We start from the raw sequence: 23,377 nt of genomic DNA, 5'->3' as shown, positions 1-23,377 counted from the left end.
TGCAACATCTCCTCGTCCGACTCCGAGATCCTTGATCGAGAAGTTGATGAAGCAGCATCAGCCTCATCCTCAGACTCTGGCTCTGACTCTGTCTGTGATGCACGACTGCGTGTGGCCCTTACTCTAACTCTACTCTATGCACGAGTCTCATGTACCGGTGCCGATAGCTCCTCATAGAGGATGGAGTAGATATCCCGCTCCTCCTGTGGTATCTACGGAATGTCACGCATCTTCTTTATATCAATCTTGTCAACATTCACCTGTAAAGGTGAACGAGACAAAGATATATCATATGAAAGGAGATTCAATATGTTCAATGTTCAAACTTCATAGATATCACAATCTACAATTCAACTTCCAAGCAAATTAGCAATGTCAAGTGTCAAGGACTCAAGGTTAAAAAGTTAATTATACATAATACTAATCATTACCAATTTACCTATGAAGGCTCAGGGGACAGAGCGGTCCTCTCAAGAAGCTGGAGATTACAATGGCAAAACACTAAACCCTCCAACTGGGCAGTTGTGAGCTTGTTTCTCTTTTTAGTGCGGAAGAGGGCCCATGTGCTACAGTTCCTCTTAGCAGGCCTTGAACTACAATCTTGCGAGAGGACCCGAATGGCAATGCGTTTCTATTCAAATTTAAAAGATTGAGGTTAAGTAATTGGCAATTGCTAATATGCATGCCGCAAAATTAACATTTGAGTGGGCAATAGATTACAGAACTTGTTACCTAGAATGCATAATGCATTAGATAATCAAGATTCAAAATATAAAAGTCACCAATCACATACCAAAGTAGGAGCATAATTGCCGTATTTCTCCCACCAAGAGACAGGCTGAAGCTGTGTCTCTCGAAGCCTAGCTGTGGGTCGGCCAAAATGAAGAGAATGATTGCGGAATGCCAGGAAATCATCCTCTACTCTTCTTATCATATCTATATCATCTCTTGTGAGGCGCCTCATGTGCTCCATAAAGCCCTCCTCTAACTCATCGCTAGTGTACTGCTCCTCGCTACGCCAAAGGGGATGCAAGATATGTGCGACAGCATGGATTGGTTTATGAAACCAATCCCATCGTGCATTCCACACTGCACGAATCTCATCAACCCTATAGATAAAATATGTTAAAAACTTAGATGTTAGAATAATGATCAATCATCAAGGAGTCATTAATACCATATAATTACCCGTGTAAAAGTTAAACAAAAACATACTTGTCTTGGGGCAAAAAGCTGTTGCGAAGCAAGGCCTCACCAATTTTATCCATATACTCATATAGAAGCCTCAAAGTACTCCCCTCCATATCAGTGATACACAATACAATATAAATAGAAGTGAGACTTTTCACCAATGCCTCTGCCTCAACCCACCAACTTTCATTTAAAATATTGCATCTAAAAGCAAGTGCCTTTAAAGACTCTCTCACTCCATGTGAGCCATTCTTGGCATGCTATGATCCGTATCAAATTTGAACGGACCCATATCAACCTCTCCAATACAATAAACATATAAGCAAATCGAGTGGTGGAGGGCTTCCATAGCTCAAGTGTACTATTGGCTCGAAACATACTTATGACGGATGGTCTCTTTTTCACAAATCTTACCATGCTTGTTGCCGTCTTGAAAATGTCATCCACCCAAGATATTTACCCAACATCTTCAATAAGCGAGTCAAGGCAATGGGATGCACATAGAGTCCATACTATGCTAGGAAACTCCTCCTCAAGCATACGTCCCATAGACACACAATTGCTTCCATTATCTGTCACCACCTGCACCACATTTTGGACTCCTATGTCCATGATGACCTGTCACATGTGCTCCCAAATGAAAACTCCTGTGATGGTAAGACCTGAGGCAGAGGCATCGATGGCCTTAATGAACATGGTGCCTTTACATGAAGACACCAAAACATTATAAACATTCCTTCGGTGCATATCTAACCATCCATCGCATAATATTGTGCATCCATATTTCACCCATGTCTCCTTCAAGGGCTCCAATTGAGCCTCTATGAATGCTTTCTTCTTTCGAAGCTCCCGTATGCGTAATGCACCTGTGGATGGACCTTCCCACTCACACCCTATGCGGCTTACTGTCCTGATTGTCTTCTTCCATTGATGTATAGTGGCCACATTGGAAGGGATAGCACATCAAATAAATAAGCGTGTGAGTTCCCTAGTTGCCTCTACAATTGCATGCCTCTAAGTTCTGCATGGACGCTTGCACCATGGAAGGAGCGCTTTTGTCCACCACCACTAGAAGATGGCAACGGGATCCTTTTTGCACTTGGACCCGATACGAATATGGATGCACTTCTTTTTTATGGGCCACTGGCACCTCCAATTTGGCTAGCGCCACTAGGCCCACTGGCCTCTCTTTACCCCACTTGTACTTCATTAGCCCCATGTGGTGTTGATTTATCCTCTTCTAGCTCAATACCCATACGCTTTTGGCGCCAAAGATGGAGACTTACTCTTACTTTTGCTGGCACATTTGCGCAAGGCTCGATGTCTTTGTTGGGAACGCAACTCAAATGGTTTTTCACGCATGTTACACTCCCCGATTTCTCCAATCCACAATAGTTGCACCGCCACTTCTTTGATCCGCCGAAGCCCTCGTATCCCTTGATTGGAGTGATGTGCCTCCAATATCGGTCCGGCGCCATGATATGATTAGCCTTTAGAAGTCATGACCTAGGTAATGGATTAAAGGAGGAGGAGAAGAAGAAAGAAGAAGAAAAAGAAAAAGAAGAAGGAGAAGAAGAAGAAGAAGAAGAAGAAGAAGAAGAAGAAGAATAAGAATAAGAAGAAGCAGGAGGAGAAGGAGCAAGAAGAAAGAAGAAAGAAGGAGGAGAAGGAGGAAGAAGAAAGAAAAAAGAAAAAGAAGAAGAAGAAGGAAGAGGAGGAGGAGGAGAATGAGGAGGAGGAGGAGAAGAAGAAGAAGAAGAAGAAGAAAAGGAGGAAGATGGCTGATGCAGGTCCGAGGTGGGAAAGGAGAATCGCTGTTTGCAGGTCCGAGGTGGGAAATAAAAAGAACTGCGCGAGCGAGACGAAGTAAGGAAGGAGAATCACGGCGCTAGATAACCACGCGAAACAAGGCCAACGGGCCGCAGGATCCCGAAACGACGTGCTCCCGTTTCTGTCACGATCCGAAACGGCCGGTCCGTTTCGAACTTGCCAAAACGCCGTTTCGGGGTACATAGGTGCAAATGCATGGCCAACTTGGTACAGGGTGCTGGTCTGATTTGCAGCCATTGGAGGACCTTTTGAGGCTGCTAGAGGCAGGAGAAGACCAATCAACAGCAAGAGACAGTATCTACAGGCTGTTGAAACAGGGCAGCAGCAATAAAGGACTGATTTTCTTCAATTCTTTGCATCTGCATGCTGTTGTGGCAGGCAACCAGCTCCACTTCACTGATTTTCAATCATTCTTCGCAAGAAACCTTTGAATTTTCTCTCTCTACAGCTTTTCCTCTCATCTCCCAGTCATTTCACAGCCTTACTCCGAACATCTCAGCATTTGGACCCTTGGAGACTGAGAAATTGCAACTTTATCTGCTGTAAACCCTAATTTACAGCAGAAATTAGGATTTAGCGGCAGCCTTGGAAAGCGTGTTAGAAATTGGAAGCTCCAAGACTTGGATTCAACAAGGCTGAAGGTGAATTTCAGCTGAATCCAGATGGAGGACTAGCCAGCCATTGAATTTGGGGCATTTCCATCGTCTATGAAGTGAGTGAAGGCCAATCGATTGCCCGAATCAAGAGGCAAATCGGATTAAAGACTTACTGTTGATTCATCACAGCAAGGGGAGTTGAAATACTGAAAGGGATTGGGAGAATCCCATTGTAAATAAACTTCTTCTTCAATAAAGCTAAAGAAATACCGAAAGGGGTGCCAATTTTGGGGCCAATCGAGTGTGCATTGTCCAAGATCAATAGGTAAATTTGTATTTTCAAATTTGCAATAATTGTTTGTTGTTGTAATTAAGTTGTAATCAAGGATTTACTACCCATCCATGGAGGGAAGGCTGGTTTCATTTGGTCTAACAAATCGGCCTCATATGACCATTTACGCATATTTGGTTGTGATGATTTTGTGCAACTTCGAGATGAGCAAGGAACAAACTTGACCCAAAATCCACCAAAGGCATTTTCATGGGCTATGGTGATGAGGGTGAATTTGGCTACAAAGTGTGGTTACCTCAGTCCAAGAAAATTATTCGCAACCATAATGTTATATTTAATGAGGAAAAGTTGCTGAAAGGTACTTTAGCCTCTAATGAAGATATGAAAAATGTCAAATTTCAGAATTTGCAGCCACCTATTACTTTAGAAAATGAGCCTCATGGTGTTGTACCACAGGCTGAAACTGATGATTAGCCGGTTATTTTTGAGTCAAATGATGATGGACAGCAAATAGGAGCACAAGGAGGTCATGGACAGCAAGATAGAGCTTTTGATTATGAAAATCCAGGTGTTGGTAATGAAAATGAAGGTGCTATGCAGCATGAACAGCATGCTGAAAATGGCTTACAGCAGCCAATAAATGCTGAAAATAACATACCTCCATATGTCGACCCAATTCTTGAAAATGTTGATCATTGGGTACGCAAGTCTACACGCGTAAGAAGGCAACCACATAGGTTTGACCCCTCCTTGCATTATGTGATGCTTACAGATGATGGTGAGCCTCTTACATACAAAGAGGCCAAGTCATGCAAATTCAGCAATAAGTGAAGCTAGCTATGCAGGACGAGATTAAATCTCTCTATGCAAATGATACTTGGGATCTTGTGTCATTGCCCAAAGGAAGGAAGCCTCTTCCAAACAAATGGATTTACAAAGTAAAGACAATTGATGGAAAACCCAAGTACATGCACAGAAAAAAGGGATTCACTTCCAAGAGGTCTTCTCACCAGTTGTAAAGATAACCACACTACATGTGCTTTTTGCTCTCACTGTTGTATTGGACTTAGAGCTGTACCAAATGGATGTAAAAACCAGCTTTCCTACATGGTGACATTGATGAGGAAATTTACATGAAACAACCCGAGGGCTTTGTCGTTCTTGGAAAAGAGCAGATGGTGTGTAAACTAAAACGCAGCCTGTATGGGCTGAAGCAAGCACCACGGCAGTGGTACAAAATGTTTGACACTTTTATGCTATCTCATGGGCTTACACCTCAGACACAGTTACCAGGAACGGGAACAGGACCCCCCAAAACGGGGGGAACACCCAAAGTTAGGGAACAAGAACGGAGGGAACGGCATTATATATATATATATATATATATATATATATATATATATATATATATATATATATATATATATATATATATATATATATATATATATATATATAGAGAGAGAGAGAGAGAGAGAGTCAAGTTTCAACACTTAAGCCTAGATTCATCTAGAGATATATATCATGCACATGTCCAGGCGGGAGAGGCGTGAGGCAGGCGAGCGAGGTGGGAGTCGCGAGAGGTAGGCCTGGCAGTCGGGCGCCAGGCAATTAGACCAGGCAGTCGAGAGAGGCGCGAGAAGCGGGAGGCAGGTTAGGTAGGCGAGAGGCGAGAGTCAGGCCAACTAGCGCGAGACGGGACATGACACGATCAACGTTTTTTTTTTAAAAGTTAATGCCCCGCGACTGGAACGGCCGTTCCAAACAAGGAACGGCCAGGGAACGGCCTGGAATGGGTGGAAACGGGACATGGAACGGGCTAGAATGTTCTGCCAGCGTTTCCTGGGCTCGGACCTCCCGAAACGCGTTAATCCGTTCCTAAGTGCCGGAACGGGCATTCCCTGTTTCTATGACCTCATGTAAGTTACTCATGAATATATGTGTGCATCACATGGGTTCAAAATAAGGCACTTAAAAAATATCATTTTTATACATTTTTTACATACATAAGGGTGAATAGAAAAGGGTTATGTTTTATGCAAGAAAATTTTACGGATAAGGATATTTATAAATAGGCCTTGAACGCACATGATGTAGAGGATATATATGTGTGCATCACGTGGGTTCAAAATAAGGCATTTAAAAAATACCATTTTTATACATTTTTTATATACATAAAGGTGTAATATAAAGGGGTTAGTTACAAATTGAATAGAAAAGGGTTATGTTTTATGCAAGAAAATTTTATGGATAAGGATATTACGCACGTGATGTAGAGGATGTACATATAGTAACTTCCCCGAGGTTTACACGCAGCCATACAGATCATTGTTTATACATGAAAAAGGATACAGATGGCAGCCCCATCATACTTGTTTTGTATGTGGATGATATATTGCTAGCTGGAAAAAGAAAGACTAGCTTGGATACTCTCAAAAATCAGCTGAAATCAGCCTTCTCCATGAAAGATTTGGGGAATGCAGCGCATATTTTGGGCATGAGGATTCGCGAAGATAGAATGCAGAAATTGTTGCTTTTATCTCAAGAAAAGTACATTGAAAAGGTTCTGGACAGATGTAATATGGCTGAAGCTAAGCCTTTTGGGGTACCCTTACCTCCTTATCTTAAGCTTAGTATAGCCAACAGCCCAAAAGATGACGTGGAAGAAAATGCTATGAAGGGAGTCCCTTATGCATTAGCTTGTGACTCTCTTATATATGCTATGGTTGCTACTCGTCCAGACATTGCTCATGCAGTGGGAGTTGTTAGCAGGTTTATGTCAATCTTGACAAAACACATTGGGAGGCTATCAAGTGTATTCTTCGATATCTAAAGGGTACACAAAGAAAGTGTATTTGCTATGGGCAGGGTGCACTTAGTTTGCAAGGTTATTGTGATGCAGACATAGCAAGTGACTTGGACACTCATAGGTCCACCAACAGGTATGTCTTTACAGTTGCTAATAGGGCTATTTCTTGGTGTTCTAGGTTGCACAACATATCAGCTAATGGAGCTTCTAAGAAAGCTATATGGTTGAGTAAACTTGCAGAGGATCTCAACATGTCTATGGGTCCTGCAGTTTTGGGATGTGATAGCCAGAGTGCTATGTATCTGGCTAAGAATGCCATGTATCATTCACGCACAAAGCATGTAGATGTGCAATATCACTTGATTAGACAAATTCTGGAAGATGGTCTAATCACATTGACCAAGATCGAAACACAGGACAACCCTGCAAATGTTCTCACTAAAAGTCTAAGCAAAGCTCAACATGAGCATTGCATACGACTAGTGGGAGTTGGTTAGAGGTTCACTTCGGACCTTTAAGAAGGAGATTGTGGGGATAAAGGCATGCTTGACCTCCGTGTATAGTACACACACACTATTCAGTTGTACATGTGAATGCACCCTTAATATGCCCCAAGTATAAACACATTTTATTCTTTGTGTACCAACGCATTGTTGGTACACTCAAATCTAATCATACTTTCACTCTCTCTCTCTCTCTCTCTCTCTTGCCGTCACTCTCACTCCTCGAACTACTACACATCCCCAACTGAGCACCAACAACGCACACACATACTATTCAGTTATACATGTGAATGCACCCTTAATATGCCCCAAGTATAAATACATTTTATTATTTGTGTACCAACACATTGTTAGTATTCTCAAATCTAATCGTACTCACTCGCTCTCTCTTGCCATCACTCTCGCTCCTCGAACTACTGCACATCCCCAGTTGAGCTCCAACACTGATTCAGCATAGCTCATCTCCTTTTTGTTCTCCAGTGCTTTTGGTGTAGAAAAAGGATGGTTCATGGCATATATGCATTGATTATCGTGCTTTGAACAAGATCACGATAAAGAATCACTTTTCCATCCCTGGGATTGATGATGTTATGGATAGATTGCAAGGGGCAGTCATATTCAACCGTATACATTTGAAAAGTGGATATCATCAGATAAACATTAAACGAGAGGATGTACCTAAGACAACTTTCAAAATATATCATCAGATAAACATTAAACGAGAGGATGTACCTAAGACAGCTTTCAAAATATATTTTGGGCTATATGAGTTTCTTATCATGCCTTTTCGGCTTACAAATATCCTACCACTTTCAATCGGATGATGAGTCGCATTTTCAGGCCACATAGAGGATTTTTTGGATACTTTCTTTGATGACATGATTGTCTATTCAGAGAATGAGCTAGAGTATAAAAGACACTTGGACATTGTGTTCAATGATCTGCGTGAGCATAGGCTGGTTATCAATGACCACAATCAAGGTACTTGATACTCAAAGTGGTTTAGTAATTCCTCCCAACGAGGTGCAACCTAGCGGCCTCTATATGATGACACAGTTCTCTCCCAGCCAACCATCAAGTGCTTTGAGTTCCATCAGTATCGTGTCCTACCCTTAACTAGGGAACCAACAAATGATGAGCATCCCCGGCATTTTTACTTAGAACACCTTGGTATGACTCTCTTTACGGATTGTCACACCAACAAATAGTTGATGGCAGATGGCTTTCCACACTTGAAACTATCCAAGCATGTCTAAATAACTTGTTAACTTCGGAAACAACATTGCACACCATTTCCACAATGATCCATTCATAGACCTGACGGGCCTCTTAGGTTGATTCACGTTGATCTTTACAAGCTAGAATCCACTACAGCCATTGAGGGCACTCGTAGAGCTAAGAGGCCTCTTAGGTCGATTCACATTAACATTTGTGGATAAATATCCACTACGACCATTAATGGTACGTTCCACTTTTTTTTTTAATGGATGACTTTTGAAGATATATATGGGTCTACTTCTTAAATCATAAATCTAACGCCTTCACATATTTCACTACTTACATGCATCTTGTGCAAATTCGAAGAGGTATCCATATAGATACTATGAGGAGTGATAGTGGTGGTGAGTTCATCTGCCACGAGTTTTTCGAACTCTTACACCAGCATGACATTTTCTGCTAGCTCACCTTTACCACCTCCCCTTCTTAAAGGAAATTGTATAGTGTAGAAACTGGATGGTGACAAACATGGCATGCTCTATGCTATTCATAGAAGAGCTCCATGAACACATCTAGACTAAGCATGTTAGCACTTCGACGTACATCCTTAATCAGTGCTCCACTATGGTGGTCCCTCCAAACACCCCCTTCTTCGAGGCATTCTTTGGCACTCAACTTTTATCTCTCAACTTAGAGTCTTTAAGTATCAAGCTTACACGCACAATTCTAATGACAAGATAGCAAAGCTCAAGCCTCAAGCCGATCTCTTAATTTCTGTATCCTACTCCTCTAAGACAAAAGCATACTACTTGTTTGACCCTAGGACAGACAAAGACATTATCCGAAGACAAGAAGTCTATATGGAGCATCTCCCAAGTTTTCTCATTCCAACCATAAGGATAAGACCTTGGGCTAAAGCAAGCAAGGTATTCATGGTTCCAAACGATGGATAAGTTTCTATGAACCTATGGCTATCATTTTACCCCATACGACCCAAATTTGTATATCAAAACCACTTCAGAGGGGATTAACTATATCTTGTTATATGTTGACTATTTATTCATTACTGGCTTAGATTCTACTACCATTGCAAATATAAAGTTATAACTTTACACTACCTTTGAAATGACTACCCCGTGAAAAAATACCCTAGCACAGAAACACAAATAACCGTACGACAAAGCATAGATTGATAGAAAAACACATTTAGGATTAGGGTAACTTAGAGACAATGAACACAGAGAATGAATGAAGTAATATGACTACTAAATATACAATGCTCATGCAGCAAACACACTATGCACTGAATGAATACTATACCTCAAACTCGTGTATCTCAAGGATCACGGCAGGGGTAATGAGCTAGAGAGTATCTCGTACTCCAAACGTATCCCAAATCGCAGCAAGGCAGCCTCTGGATGTTGAATACTAGCAAATGCAGCCAAGGAAGGCTAGATCTGATACATACAGCAATGTAGGAGAGAGAAAGCCTAAAAACGCAAGAAAAACCAATAACAACAGTCAACATGCTGAAATCAGCTCCAATAGTGTATGCTAGGTTGGACCGCGATATCCTCCGCGTTCGGGGTGTGGACAACAAGCTGAAATACCTAAAATTTGCAAAAACGAGATTAAAGCTAAATGGAAGGCAGCATACCTTTTTATAGAAAGTTTGGGTCCTCCCAAGTGGATTTGTTCTTATGGGATACAGACACTCTCTAGGAACGCATTTCTTTTTAAATAAAAAGTTTTCTTCCTTAATTAAACATATTTTGGGGCTGTTTGAGTGAAGCTAATGCATTTTTAGCTCAATACCCCCTCTCAGGCCCAACAATGGTACCACGAAAAGTAGGCCAGCCAAGCCCTTTTTTCTTTCTATTTTACCCCAAGGCGTCCCATCCAAAAGCAATCAAAGCATCGGACAAAAGGTGCGTGCCAGCTGCCCACTAGCCTAGTAAGGCAAAAAAGATGCACATCAACTACCCAATGACCTACCAAGTCTTGCAAAGGCGGATGAAATCTACTGTGGACTTTTTTTTTGTGGAGGCTTTGTAGTTTTGATAGATTTAACATTAAGTGAGGGTTCCAAATCAGTTTTCATCCTATAGAGTATCCGTGCTCCAAACAGGAGAGTGATAAGGGATGGTCAAACCCAGGACCTTCACAAAACAAGCATACTATCACTACCATTAGGTGTCAATGAAAAAGAAAAATGGCTAAGGTGTGGGTGACACAAATATAGCAAAGATGTGAAGAAGACAAGCAAAGCAAGCAAGCAAGCTAGAGAGAACTGCCTTGGAGACTGCCATATGCAATGCTACGAATATGGTGGATCTAGAGTCGACCACTCCAAAAGACCAAAAAGAAATAAATGCGCATAGTTGTATGTTTACATGAACATAATGTCAATGCATGAGGTAATGCAAAGGGGGATATAAGATGTCATGCTCACGCAAAATCCAATGCAACGTTGCTACTTGGACAATGCCCTCGCAGGGGAATTGTCACTTGTCCAAGTGCCCTTTTACAATCATGTCATCCTAACAATGTGGATGAAGTTACAAATGTCCATAAGTACAATACAAAAGAATAAACGAATGAATAAATGTCTAAAAATTATACATATCATCGTTGTCACTATCAAGAGAAATAGTCGTTCCCTCTCAAACTAGAAGGGAAACCAAAAGGGAAGCACCCTCTCCCCGTCAATCTAAAGTAAGGGAGGGTGTTTCCAAGCCGATCCTCGATAAAAGGTATTGATGGAGAACCAGCCGATTGATCATTTGGTCAAAATGTTTGCAAAATTATCTGATAAAGGCACAAACTCTAAGCGGATAGTATCTAGCCCAACTTCCTCTTTGGAAAAGTGAAAATGGACTCCGTCCGTGGTGTGATGATTGGATTACCTACAAGGGCAATAGCACTTTGGTTGTCACAATTTAGTAGACAATGGTGGGAGAGCCACAAGGAAAGTGAAGCACCGCCAATAAGCTCCTTAAGTAGATGGCCTCAGTGGTGCCATCGAAGAGAGTCTTACACTCATTCTTGTCATGGAAGCCGCCACTGTCTCTTGCATATGGCTAGACCAAGAAATGGAAGTTGTGCCCAAGGTAGCCGCTATGAAAAAGCCGAGTGTCAGAATCCCCTACCCAATCAGAATCAGTATAGCCCTGCAAACATAAACCAGAACTATAAGTGAGGCCATAAGAATAAGTACATTGTAAATAACGCAACACACAAAGACATGCAATCCAACGAGACATCCTAGGTATTGTGAAATACTGACTGAGAATGTTGATTGAGTAAGCTAAGTCTGGCCTAGTATGAATTAACCAAAGAAGTTTTCATATTTTATCATCACGTGTATGTGTGTATATACGACACTTGAAGACTCTGAAGTGGCATATAGCAGATTGAGAGCCAAAGAATGCCTCGAAAAGGGTCTTCTGAGGAAGAGCCACAGTCAGCACCACTGGAGGATATATACCGCAGTATTAGTAGCCTCAACCCAAAGGCGCTCAAGAAGCTCTGCAGTGAACAGCTAGAGTGTGTCATTTCCATAACTATCCAGTTCCAATGATCTACGACTCCATTCTGAGAGGGAAAGTAGATAGAGATGAGCTGGCGAGAGATACCATGCTACTGTAGAAACTTGGAAAACTCCTAGGAGATCAACTCACCACCGGTATCACACCTCATACAACAACACGACCTGTCTAATTATGAACCAGCAACACCCAAGCAGAGAAATATGTGAAAGCATCGCACTTATGCTTGAGGAAGTACACCCACATGTATCACGAATTATCATCCACTATCAAAAAGAAGTACAGTGCATCCTTCAAAGTGGCATTGGATATGGATCCACAAAGATCAACGTGAATCAATCTAAGAGGCGTCTCAGTTCTATATATAGATTGTTGAGGAAATGAAGCACGATGTTGCTTCCCGAGCTCTTCAAACTCCCTCGCTTCCTACATATCTACCTCAAGCACCGGTTTGGGGAAAACCCTACTTCAATGCTCGATTCGAAGCGCTCAAGGCTTGAATCCGTTGGTCCCAACAATGGAAGCAAAATGTGAGAGCTTTCACTCAATCGGTAAGACACACGGACCGCTTATTGTTTCAAGCGTTTCAAGCCGAGCACTAATGGCTACCTCTCACATAGCCGACGAACCATCTATATCTACGAGTGTAGTGAGCTTACCTCCATGCCAATCGAGTTACCTCCTCTCCCGCGCACTCCGATAGCTCCACGATTCAAGTGTAAGCTTCAAGCAAGCTCCATCCTCAAGCTCCACACTCCAAGCTCCATAGCCGCGAGCAAGACAAGAGAAGAGAAGAGAAGAGAAGAAGAGAGGAGAAGATGGAGAGCTTCTCCTCCCCGGTCCCTCACCCTCACACACTCACTCCCTCATACTCTCACGCTCCCTCTCTCAAGCACAAGCTCAAGCAAGCAAGAATAAGAAGAAAAAGAAGAAGAGGAGACCCACTTTTGGCCACACACAAGAATGAGCTTCTCATTCACTTTTCAACTTTATATACAAAACCCTAAATCCCTTTTGGGCGATCATCCCCTTTTTTACATGGCCGGCCGTGACCTAAGCCCTTTTTCCCATTGTCCTTCTATCTTCCTAGCTTCCTTTTCACCGCCCGTCTATATTTACAAATTGCACGGGTGAGAGCCCAGCAATCCTTAAATTAAATCACGATACGCTTGCGCTCTTTTACAAGAGTATTGACTTGCGCTTTTCCTTGTGCGCCTTTTCCCTTATTTAGGACTTTTCTGCGCTTCTCGTGTTTCTAAATTTTTCTTGACGCCTCTTCGTCTTCCGTTTCACTTTGCCTTGGTCTTTGTCTTCTACTTTAGCTTTTCCAGATTTTCCACCTTATTTGGCTAACGGTTAACACTACCCCCCCTCCTAGACGAGTGTCAGTCCCATGGCACTTACCGTCGTAGGTAGCAGGCTTTAGCATGCACCGAAGACGTGGGTGGCAAGGACGCCTGTGGTTCCCGTGGAGGAGTGTTGGTGGTGGTGTGGAGGAAGGTCCTTGGAGGCACGTTGGTGGCCTAGGCGGCTGATGGAAGGGTTGTTGGAGTTGGTGGTAGGACTGTTCTTTTTTGGGGATTGCACTGATGGCCAACACAAGTATTGGTTTGTTGGGGATTCTGCACATGACGATTCTTTGCGGACTTGTAGGATGATAAAGGATAAGAATTCAAAGTTGGGTGTCGATAAAGAGCGAACAACACTTTCGTTGGAGTCTTCAATACCTGCAATTTGAAAACCTCTCATAAGTGGTCTCTCCCTAGGGATAGTGCTAGTCTTCTCTATCGTGCACAATACATAGTTCAATTAGTTTGGGAGACAGGTCGAACTCTAAGCAAGCTAAGAGTATTGTCTTGCACTTGAGAACCCAGACTGTGTATATGTTTTGGTGCAGATATTACGTGAGTGCTCGTACATACTTAGATATTACGTAGTTAGAAGATCGCGGCTTGGTTTCTCGTAACAATGTGTGGATGAAGCAAAGTTGTCCATGTTGAGAAGAAGTACACGTGAGGTGTATGAGACATCCTTTGCGTTGTGATTACACGACGTAGCATAATTGAACACAAGGACACCGCACTTTCGGTAGCTGGGAGCTATTGAACTTGCTTGATGAGGACGGTGTACTTTTCATGGCCATTCGTGCCGTGCTTACCACAATTGATTACAATGGTATTAAGACAGAGTGCAAGAGGGAATCGTGAGAATGGGTCAGGGTAACAGGTCTAACCATAGGCGAGACAAGCTCCCTAGGTATGTCCTGCCCTTGATGTGCCCTAAACAATTGTGGGTGATGCTAAAGAGCTAGGGATCTAGGGACGGAGCCAACCGACCAAGGTCACTGGACGTACCTAATTTGAGGACCCCTAGGTGTTGTGCTATGATCGTGGATGCTTCTTATCTTTTCGTTCTTTTCTTTTCTTTTTTCCTTTTCCGTTTTCTTTTTTGTTTCTTTTTCTTATGCTTTTTTCTTTATTTATTTCTTTCTCTTCTCTTTTCTCCCTTTTTTTTTTTGGAACTTGCCTGACTACAATCATTGCAATATGTTGAGGCTATCAGCCTTTCAATGGGTTGGAAAATGTCAAGCTTCGAAGGCTGAGGAAATGGATATTACAATGATGATTGTGCCCTAGCCTCGTTGTTAGAGAAGCAGTTGTTGAGATGGGGAGATACACTTAAGATATTGCAAACCTCTTTGTGACACACGATGTCGGTACAATTGAGGTAACAACTGCCGTAAGCCAACTGTAGAGCTTGACCCAGAAAGAGAGCGTAGCCCATGACTATACTTTGGGCCATGCAATGTGGGCGATCGGCAAGGGTAATTTTCGCTTTCGGTAGCTTGGCTTTGTCGCGGCTCTATGTGGGGTCGGTGGTATTGCGGTGACTTGGGCATTGAACACTTTCGCACAAAGACTTGTATCATCCTACATTCACTTGTCACTTCATGAGAGTACATGCACGGTATATGCCGCAACTATAATAAATCAGTGCAACGCAAGGAGACATCACTTATCTGAATTCCATGGTGTTGACTTAGATACTTATCACATGTGCTTGATTAGCTTTTTCTTTTGCTAAAGACGTAAAATATATTAAACGCAGATATGAAAAGTTTTTTACAATTCGGGAACATGTCAACACTTAACCATTTAAAGACAAAAAATCATGGCCAAGTAGCAATTGATAAGCCTTTTATACAACATGGGACTACTCTATTTGTACGAGGCGGAGCGAGTCTGGGTGGTCAAGCGACTCAGGTTGTGCTGGTGAGGGGCTCTTCTGAGGCTGGGCGAGGAAAATATCGGCTGAGACCCGAATGGTGTAGTCCCTGGTCGCAACTGTTTCCAGAATGCTTTTGAATAATGCATCAAATTCTTGCTTGTCTCGAGCTGCCCTGTCCTCTTTCGAGTACCTGGTGCCCGAGCGTCTAGTGGGAGCCTACATGACCGGTGTTGCCATGCCCCATGTGCTCCCTTGAGCTTCTATTCCCCTGGCCTGGGGATTTTTTGACCTACGTCTAGGGCGGTGTTGCTTGGGGCCTCGTTTCTTTGCATACCTTTTAAGGATAGGTATGTAGTGTTCAGGCGGAGGCGCTTTTGCTATATGCTCCCTTCGACGGCGAATAGCGTCCTTGCAAGCCAACTGCACTGGGTGCTCCATGTCGGCTTCCGTAGGGGGACCTGCAAAATGCGAACCAAGGATTAGGCCTTGAGGCAGAATAAAATTATTCGCATGGAAGGGATTATACAGTGGGCTATCAAGCGCCTATGATGAGGAGGGGAGAGATGAGACATGCAATGTTTGTTGTAGAGGAATGGCCCCCATGATGATATTCGTTTTGCCTCCAACCGTTAGCAGACCTCGGCTTATGCTAAGTTGCATGGACTGGTTGTCATGGAGTGGAGCAGGGCTCATCCCTGGAAGGATAGACCGAAAAAGAGGAAAGGTGTATAGAAAGGGACGGTACCCCGTCTACACCATTAAAGTTGTTGGTCAAGGCTTCCTATGGCGGTAATGAGGATTGCATACCCTTCACATGGAGATGGGAATGGTCACACGACTTCTAAATGTGTGATGAGAGGAGGACCTGAGGAGCTTAGCCTGTCAAACCCAACTCTTCTCCCTGCGCTTGACTATCATTGCTTGTGTGTATTGATATTGTCTATACAGGGTCACACAAAAATCATTGTTTATTTATATACATATTTACGAATCCATGTCACTTCACGAGGATAAAAGCCAATTGTAGAACTCCGGATTGTACTGAAGTGTGGCGCACCCATCTAGTACTCGTGGCAGCTTACTCAATACCGATAGATATTTTGCAACATCGAGAAGCATAGAACCTTGTCCGAGTCTACTGGCAACATGTAACTCCTCCTCGGTGACAACCTTATCAGCTAGAGGTTTCTCTTGGCTAGTTCGAGCTAAGTCGGTATCCCAAATGGCAGTCAGCACTCGAAAGGATGTTGGTGCCACATAGGTTGGGTCTCTTTGAGACCGCCATTTGGCCAATCGCTCCTCTGAGACTGTCATAATCTGGGCTCCTAGTTCGGCCATTGCAATGCGGCTTTCAAACCAACGTTTTTCAAATTGACTTCGACCCTCTAATTGTCGCTTTAGCTGCTCTATCTCTAAGAGATTTGGTTGGCAGAGCACATCATTTAATGTTACAGTTAAGCGTAGTTCGTCGGCTTCCTTGTCAGAGATAAGTCGCAAGCGTTCATGCAGGAGCCTGTCATAGTGCTGGTTAAGATGTTCTTGCTCTTCCCAAGATAGGAAAAATGGTAAGTATTCTCCAAGTTGCTCCTTAGGGAATGCGCCCATGTCCGCAAGGACTCAGTTAAGCATTCTGCGACACTTCTATGTTCAACGAGGGCTTGCTCGGTTGCTATCTCATGCAAGGTTCTAGGAGTTTGCCTAGGCTTTAGCATAGTTGGGGGCTCAGACCTAAATGAGCAAGATTGGTCAACGCTAGGATTTCTTATACTCTCGGGGTTTCCATGTTTCTCCTGAGGCTTTGTTATTGCGTCATGGTTCTCCTTGGATGTGACTGGTATAAATTTGTCATCCTGTTGTGACAGCATTGTATCCACTCTTGATTGGTCAATGCGAGTTCTATTGTCGGTGGATTTAGTGTTGAAAGCAACCATTGATGGTAACGGCTGCTTTGATTTTTCAGAGCACACAAATGTGTCTGAGGTTTCACCGCTATTAGGAGAGAGATCAATAGATTCATTGGTGGATGGACTCGATGCTTTATTCGTTAGCTCTCCAGCGCTCTTGGTTTCAATGTTCCTAGGGTCCACAACCACCTATAACTGCTGTTGTTTTCGTTGTTTTCTCCTCTTTTTCTTGGTCAGTGAAGGTGCATCTCCCAACGACTCAGGACCCTGGACTAGGTCAATCGTTGATGTGCTTGGTTGGGCCTCAGCATTCTCTTTCTCTAGTGTGTCCTTATGGGACATAGCCGTGGCCTGCTGAATAGCCTCGCTAGGTTGTGAGTGTACAACTGGAGAGTCTATCTCTTCCCTTCTGTTCAACTCCTCCAGCCTAGGCTTTAGGCGCTTTGGAAGTGCTAAAGTTATCAAGGAAGTTGGTTGCGACACCTCCTCCACAGGTGAACTGCTAAGGACACATTCCGCAAGGGACATTGTCACGGCCAAGGGCTGTGACTGCTATGATCCTTGATTGGAAGTAGTAGCAGCTATTTCAGTGGATTGGCTATACTGCTAGTAGATTGCAGTGTCAAGTCCCTAGGGCGATCGGAAGTGGTCGTGTCTTTTGTTGCACTTAGAGCATTCACTTATGTAGATCGAGCATGAGTTGATTTAGTCACATTAGGTTGCACAGGCATATCCTTGGGTTAAGAGCTAAGGGTGGTGTCATGTTCTACCTCTTGGACATTTGGAAGCTTAGATGTAGATAGAGATTGGGATTGAGTAGCCGCACTTGACGACTGTTGTGCTTCATGTGTCCGTTTAGGGGAAGAGGGTGTAGGAGACTTGGAACTCCTGAGTGGCTTTGACACTGGCTGGGAGATTTGCTCGTGGCTATTAGATGATTTTGCTATTTTCTTTATTGAGCATTTAACCTTGCCATGAGCAATGTTGTGCCTATGATGCCTGTTATCCTCTCGGAAAATCAAAGGCTTTTTGGGCACTAATGGCTTTTGCATATCCTGAAGGATTACATCTTATATATGCTTGTCAAGCACGCTAGGCTGAGGATCTACCCTTTGAGTGGTCCCGTTTGGTTTCTTGATTTCGATCGTGAGGGGCTCGATCACTCCAATGTTTTTGACTCGAGACTTGGTTTTTCGTTTAGATCTCCTCCTACGCTTCTTTGCTCTTGATACAATCTGGTCTTGAATCGACAGAGGAGGTTTAGCAGGGGATTTTGGCACCCAAATCCATCGGTTACCTGCGTAATACCCTTGAGCACGTAGCAACGCTTTGGATATCCATCACGGCGTTGTATTGGCTCTCCATCGATGCCTTTGTCTATAAGGCTTAGGCTTCTTTTGGGGTATTCTACGATATTTATAAGTCCAAAAGCCGTCCTTGGCATTGTCTCCTGACCTTCTTGTTTCAGGCATGGCCTCACTCACTGGTTCTTGTTGTTCGGCCTGTGCTTGTATCAACTCTTCCAACAAGTCCTTGCTCTCGTTAGTAGGCTTGACTGTTATGTCAGCACCCTCCTTGCCTTCCCTCAAGGTTTGATGAGGTCACCCTTGCTAAAGGTTGTGACTATCCTCACACCCAGTAGTGTCAGGTGTATCCTCTGTGCTACATAGTCGGTCTCACACTTGGTTGCCCTTTTGAAGAGTCTTCCTAGAAGGGTTTCCTTCCCGCAATTAGCACTATTTGGAGGAACATGAAATAGGATAGGCAAGCTTTCAATTTCAATTGTCGCAAGGATTTTGCACTTCCCTATGAGTGGTTGTGGATTTCCCCCGTAAGGGCTAAGAGTTGCATTAGTCGGTGTGAGCTCTGGTTGGCCTAGTAGGGTCCATGCTTCATAGGTCAAGATATTGAAATCTGCTTCTTCATCAATCAAGGCATTGATTGTGTGTTCTCTTTTCGCGGTGAGCTTGACCCTAAGATAAGCAGGCGGTACTATGTCTTCGTCTTCCAGATCTTGGCTTGTAAATTTAAGCCTTCTGACAAATGCCCTTGAGTCCCTAACTGCACGACCAGATGTGGATTCTCCACTAATGTCTTGGATCGTCAGTGCAGTGCTATTCAAGGAGCATCAATCATCAGAACTGTCATATCTAGTCATTCTCGTTGTTGTAGCTTGATGTTGTTGCTTTCCGCTTTGACTAGATGCAGTCCGAATGCAACACGTATGTGTTTTTGCAATGTGGCCTTTTTGCCATTGTTAGCTAGATTGGCCCATTGAGGTTCTAGGGTCTCTGTTTGTCTCTGTTCGGGTATGGGCTTTTGGTTGCTCTTTTGCAAGTGAGAATCCATGCTCGTGTAGAGCCATTACTACACTAGGGTCTGTTTTAGAGGACCTGTCATGGCGCGTGTTTTCTCTCCAACCTACTCAGGGGAGGTGTGAAGGGGGTAGAGCCATCTCTACGGGAGTCTGAGGGGGGGCAGTCTCCCCCCTCCCCCCCCGGCCCACAGGGCCGTTACAGTAAATGCCATACGTGATTTGAAAGACCGTTTATAGCCAAATTTTGAACTATTTGCTCTAAGTTTCAGCCCAGTGATCGATCTATAATACGATTTCGGCTCTATATGGTCTCACGGTCAGTTTCACTATCTTCAAGTTAAAATTTGAAAAAATCTAAATTTGGCCCAATAGGTCCGAATTGCAGGGGCCGAGTGCCTGATTTGGCCCATCCGAGGGCCGAGTAAAAAGGGCCAAATGTAACTGATCCGAATGTCAAATTTGGCAAGTCCGAGTCTGGTTGTCCGAGGGCCGAGTGGCAGAGGGCCGAGTCAAGTGGTCCGAGTGGTAGAGGGCCGATCGGCAGGGCGGAGGGCCGAATTTCCGAGCGGTCTAAGGGCTGAGTGGGCCGAGGGCCGAGTTTCAAGGTTGGTCTGAATGCTCAATTCGGACGGGCCGAGCCGTAAGTGGGCCGAGTCAAGTGGTCCGAGTGATAGTGGGCCGAGGGCCGAATTTCCGAGCGGTCCGAGGGTTGATTCTGGGACTCGGCCCAAAATCGCGGTCACTCGGACACGCCGAGCGCGGTGCGTTTTTTCGCCGGACTTGACGAAATTCGCCGCGCGGAGCATTGGAGGCCTTCCGTCTCGTCGAGCAGCTCCAGATCCAACCTACTCATGTAGAGGAAGGTGTAGAATTACCTGGGCTAGGCAAATGACTCCCGGATGGCCTGAATGAAGCGGATCTACGCGACGAAGCTTTCTCCCTCTCTCCTGCTCTCCTAAAACCCTGCAATGCATAATGTGGCCTTTCTTGCCACTCTTCGCTCCTTATCACCCTGCCCAAGCATGTACTCACCTTAGTCTTCTCTCCCTTACTAACATTTAACCCAAAATTTCATTTTTAGTCATTTTCCCTGTTTCAGCCTGTTATACAGCAACAGAAAATCCTACTGTTTGCTCCCATATTTTGCTCCTATCCTTCCTAAATGCAAGAAAAAATCATAAGGAAAATACCTACACTACTCCATCATACTTTTCGAAGTCCAAAACAACAAAAATCTACTTGCTAAGGAGATCGAATACCTCTTCAAACTCCCTCGCTTCCTACCTATCTACCTCAAGCACCGGTTCGGGGAAAACCCTACTTCAATGCTTGAATCCGTTGGTCCCGACAGCGGAAGCAAAATGTGGAAGCTTTCACTCAACCGCCAAGACCCACGGACTGCTTATTATTTCAAGCGTTCCAAGCTGAGCACTAATGGCTACCTCTCACATAGCCGACGCGCCATCCATATCTACAAGTGTAGTGAGCTTACCTCCATGCTGATCGAGTTACCTCCTCTCCCACGCACTCCGGTAGCTCCACGATCCAAATGCAAGCTTCAAGCAAGCTCCATCCTCAAGCTCCACGCTGCAAGCTCCATAGCCGCGAGCAAGACAAGAGAAGAGAAAAGAAGAGAAGAAGAGAGGAGAAGATTGAGCGCTTCTCCTCCCCAATCCCTCACCCTCACACACTCACTCCCTCACACTCTCACACTCCCTCTCTCAAGCACAAGCTCAAGCAAGCAAGAACAAGAAGAAGAAGAAGAAGAGGAGACCCACTTTTGGCACACACAAGAATGAGCTTCTCATTCGCTTTTCAACTTTATATACAAAACTCTAAATCCCTTTTGGGTGGCCGTCATCCCCTTATCCCCTTTTTTACATGGCCGGTCGTGGCCTAGACTCTTTTTCCCATTGTTCTTCTATCTTCCTAGCTTTCTTTCCACCGCCCGTCTATATTTACAAATTGCACGGGTGAGAGCCCAGCGATCCTTAAATTAAATCACGATGCGCTTACGCTCTTTTACAAAAGTATTGACTTGCGCTTTTCCTTATGCACCTTTTTCCTTATTTAGGACTTTTCTGCACTTCTCGTGTTTCTAGATTTTTCTTGGCGCGTCTTCGTCTTGCATTTCACTTTGCCTTGGCCTTTGTCTTCTGCTTTAGCTTTTCCAAAATTTCCACCTTATTCGTCTGACGATTAACACCAACTAATGGTCAAGGAGATGCCGATACTTAGTCAACTTGACTTTCAAGTTATCCTAGTCAAAGATTTAAAGTTCTGAAGCTCATGGTCAAGATTTATTTAACAGGACCTATCCCAAGCTGCATAGCGGTCAATCAAGTGTGCCCATCACTCCGACACTAAGTCAAAATGCTGAAGCTCAGAATGAAACTCAAGTAATAAGCCCTACATCATCTTCACAACAACGAAGGCATTTCTAGCCTTCCAAGAGCTGATGACCTTGTATGGAACAAGTGTGGGATCGGGTTGGGCTTCCAACCCCTGCACAAGATCCTATAGGTTATGTGAGTCAAGGACATGTCTCATCAAGCTCGACCAAGTTGTAAAGTTTAACCCGTTAAAACGAGACTTGTCATTGAATGCATATGTGGTGAAAGATGAGGTAGAACCATGAGGTATCAGGAATGTGAGATAAGATGAATGTGGAGATAAGATGATGGAGATGGTAGTAAGGCAAGTGTCTGATAAGGAGGAGGGGGAAGAGATGGATAGGCAAAAATAGACTGTGAGTGTCCAATGAGTGCCGATTAATAATACAAAGGCATTTGAACATTAATGTTTCCATAAGATACTGGTGGAGGTTGGTACACAGATCGGATCCTATATGTGTGCATAGCGAGCGCGGAAAGGTCCCCAAGAACAAAAGAACTCTACTTTTGCACAAAAAACAAGAGAAAAGACTTGCACGACATGAAGCAAAAGACTCATTGGGTACAATCTCCCTCCATGCCTTGTGTGAGCGCTCCACAAAGCATGTATTTGATATATTATTCATCTCCAAGCTCAAAAAAATAGCCCAATTTACAATTAGCACGCTTCAGCTTTTGTGTTTGCTTTTGTCCCACTAAAGAATTAAAGCGGTTTGACGCCTAAAGAGTCGAGTTGTGCCCAAATACAATGTCCAATAACAAATATTTAAATCGTGCGTCCATGCGCATACAAAATAATAAATAAATATCAAGCGCTTCAATAAATAAGCGCGTCAAAATAAATATTAGCGCCACGCCTAAGATGCACGCCCATCAAGAATGATAATTTTTTCTAAATAACTTGAATACACGCTATCGCCCAGTGCTCTCCAACGCCACCGCTGTCTGCTCTACACATCAACTGAAGCATTCACAATTGTTTGAAAATAATAAAATTAAACAAAAAAAAGTAAATACCTAGCAGTTTTTACCTACAAAATAAATAAATTGGTTAGAACTCAATCCTAACCTTAATTTATTACAAGTACGCACTCTAAACTCATAAACATCCATCAATTCAAATATGTATTTTGTGGAATCACCCGTTATGGAATCACCCACTTGCACATTGAATTCACGAGACGCCCGAAAAGAACAGACGTCCCCATCGACTTTTCGCACAAGGAATCCACCTTGTATACGAGCCTCGGCAACAAATATAATTTTAAGGAATCCACCGCACAACCTCACAGAATCCACCATGGAATATGCCTCCTGGCATCATACCCCTCGGACGGGATAGCAATTGTCCTCAATTGCTATTAGCTCAATGTGAAACCAACAGTGAGAGGTAAGCACTTAGGTCTCGAGCGTGCATCCATTGAGCCTCTTCAACAGGATGATTTTTAAACTTAACCAAATATCTAGAATATCTACGGTCAATTCTAGTGGTCATAAAGTCAGTATCTAGAATACTTTCAGGTTCAAGGATTTCAGTTTCTTCTCCTA

The 23,377-nt window shown here is 43.6% G+C and overlaps 1 protein-coding gene and 1 pseudogene across 4 annotated transcripts in view; both read right to left on the bottom strand.

The window, feature by feature from the left end:
• LOC148022922 (Nucleotidylyl transferase superfamily protein) overlaps window positions 1-23,377 on the bottom strand; it is a 148,883-nt gene that overhangs the window by 21,973 nt on the left and 103,533 nt on the right. The gene's annotated exons all lie outside the window — the stretch shown is intronic.
• On the bottom strand, window positions 135-1,887 carry LOC148022923 (uncharacterized; annotated as a pseudogene).

Source organism: Lygodium microphyllum, chromosome 16 (assembly GCF_053477565.2).
Source record: "Lygodium microphyllum isolate KBCC chromosome 16, Lygodium_microphyllum_v1.1.10, whole genome shotgun sequence".
In the NCBI taxonomy this organism is placed as follows: Eukaryota; Viridiplantae; Streptophyta; class Polypodiopsida; order Schizaeales; family Lygodiaceae; genus Lygodium; species Lygodium microphyllum.
The sequence above is the reverse complement of the archived record's forward strand: the minus strand, read 5'-3'. Positions and strand labels throughout refer to the sequence as shown.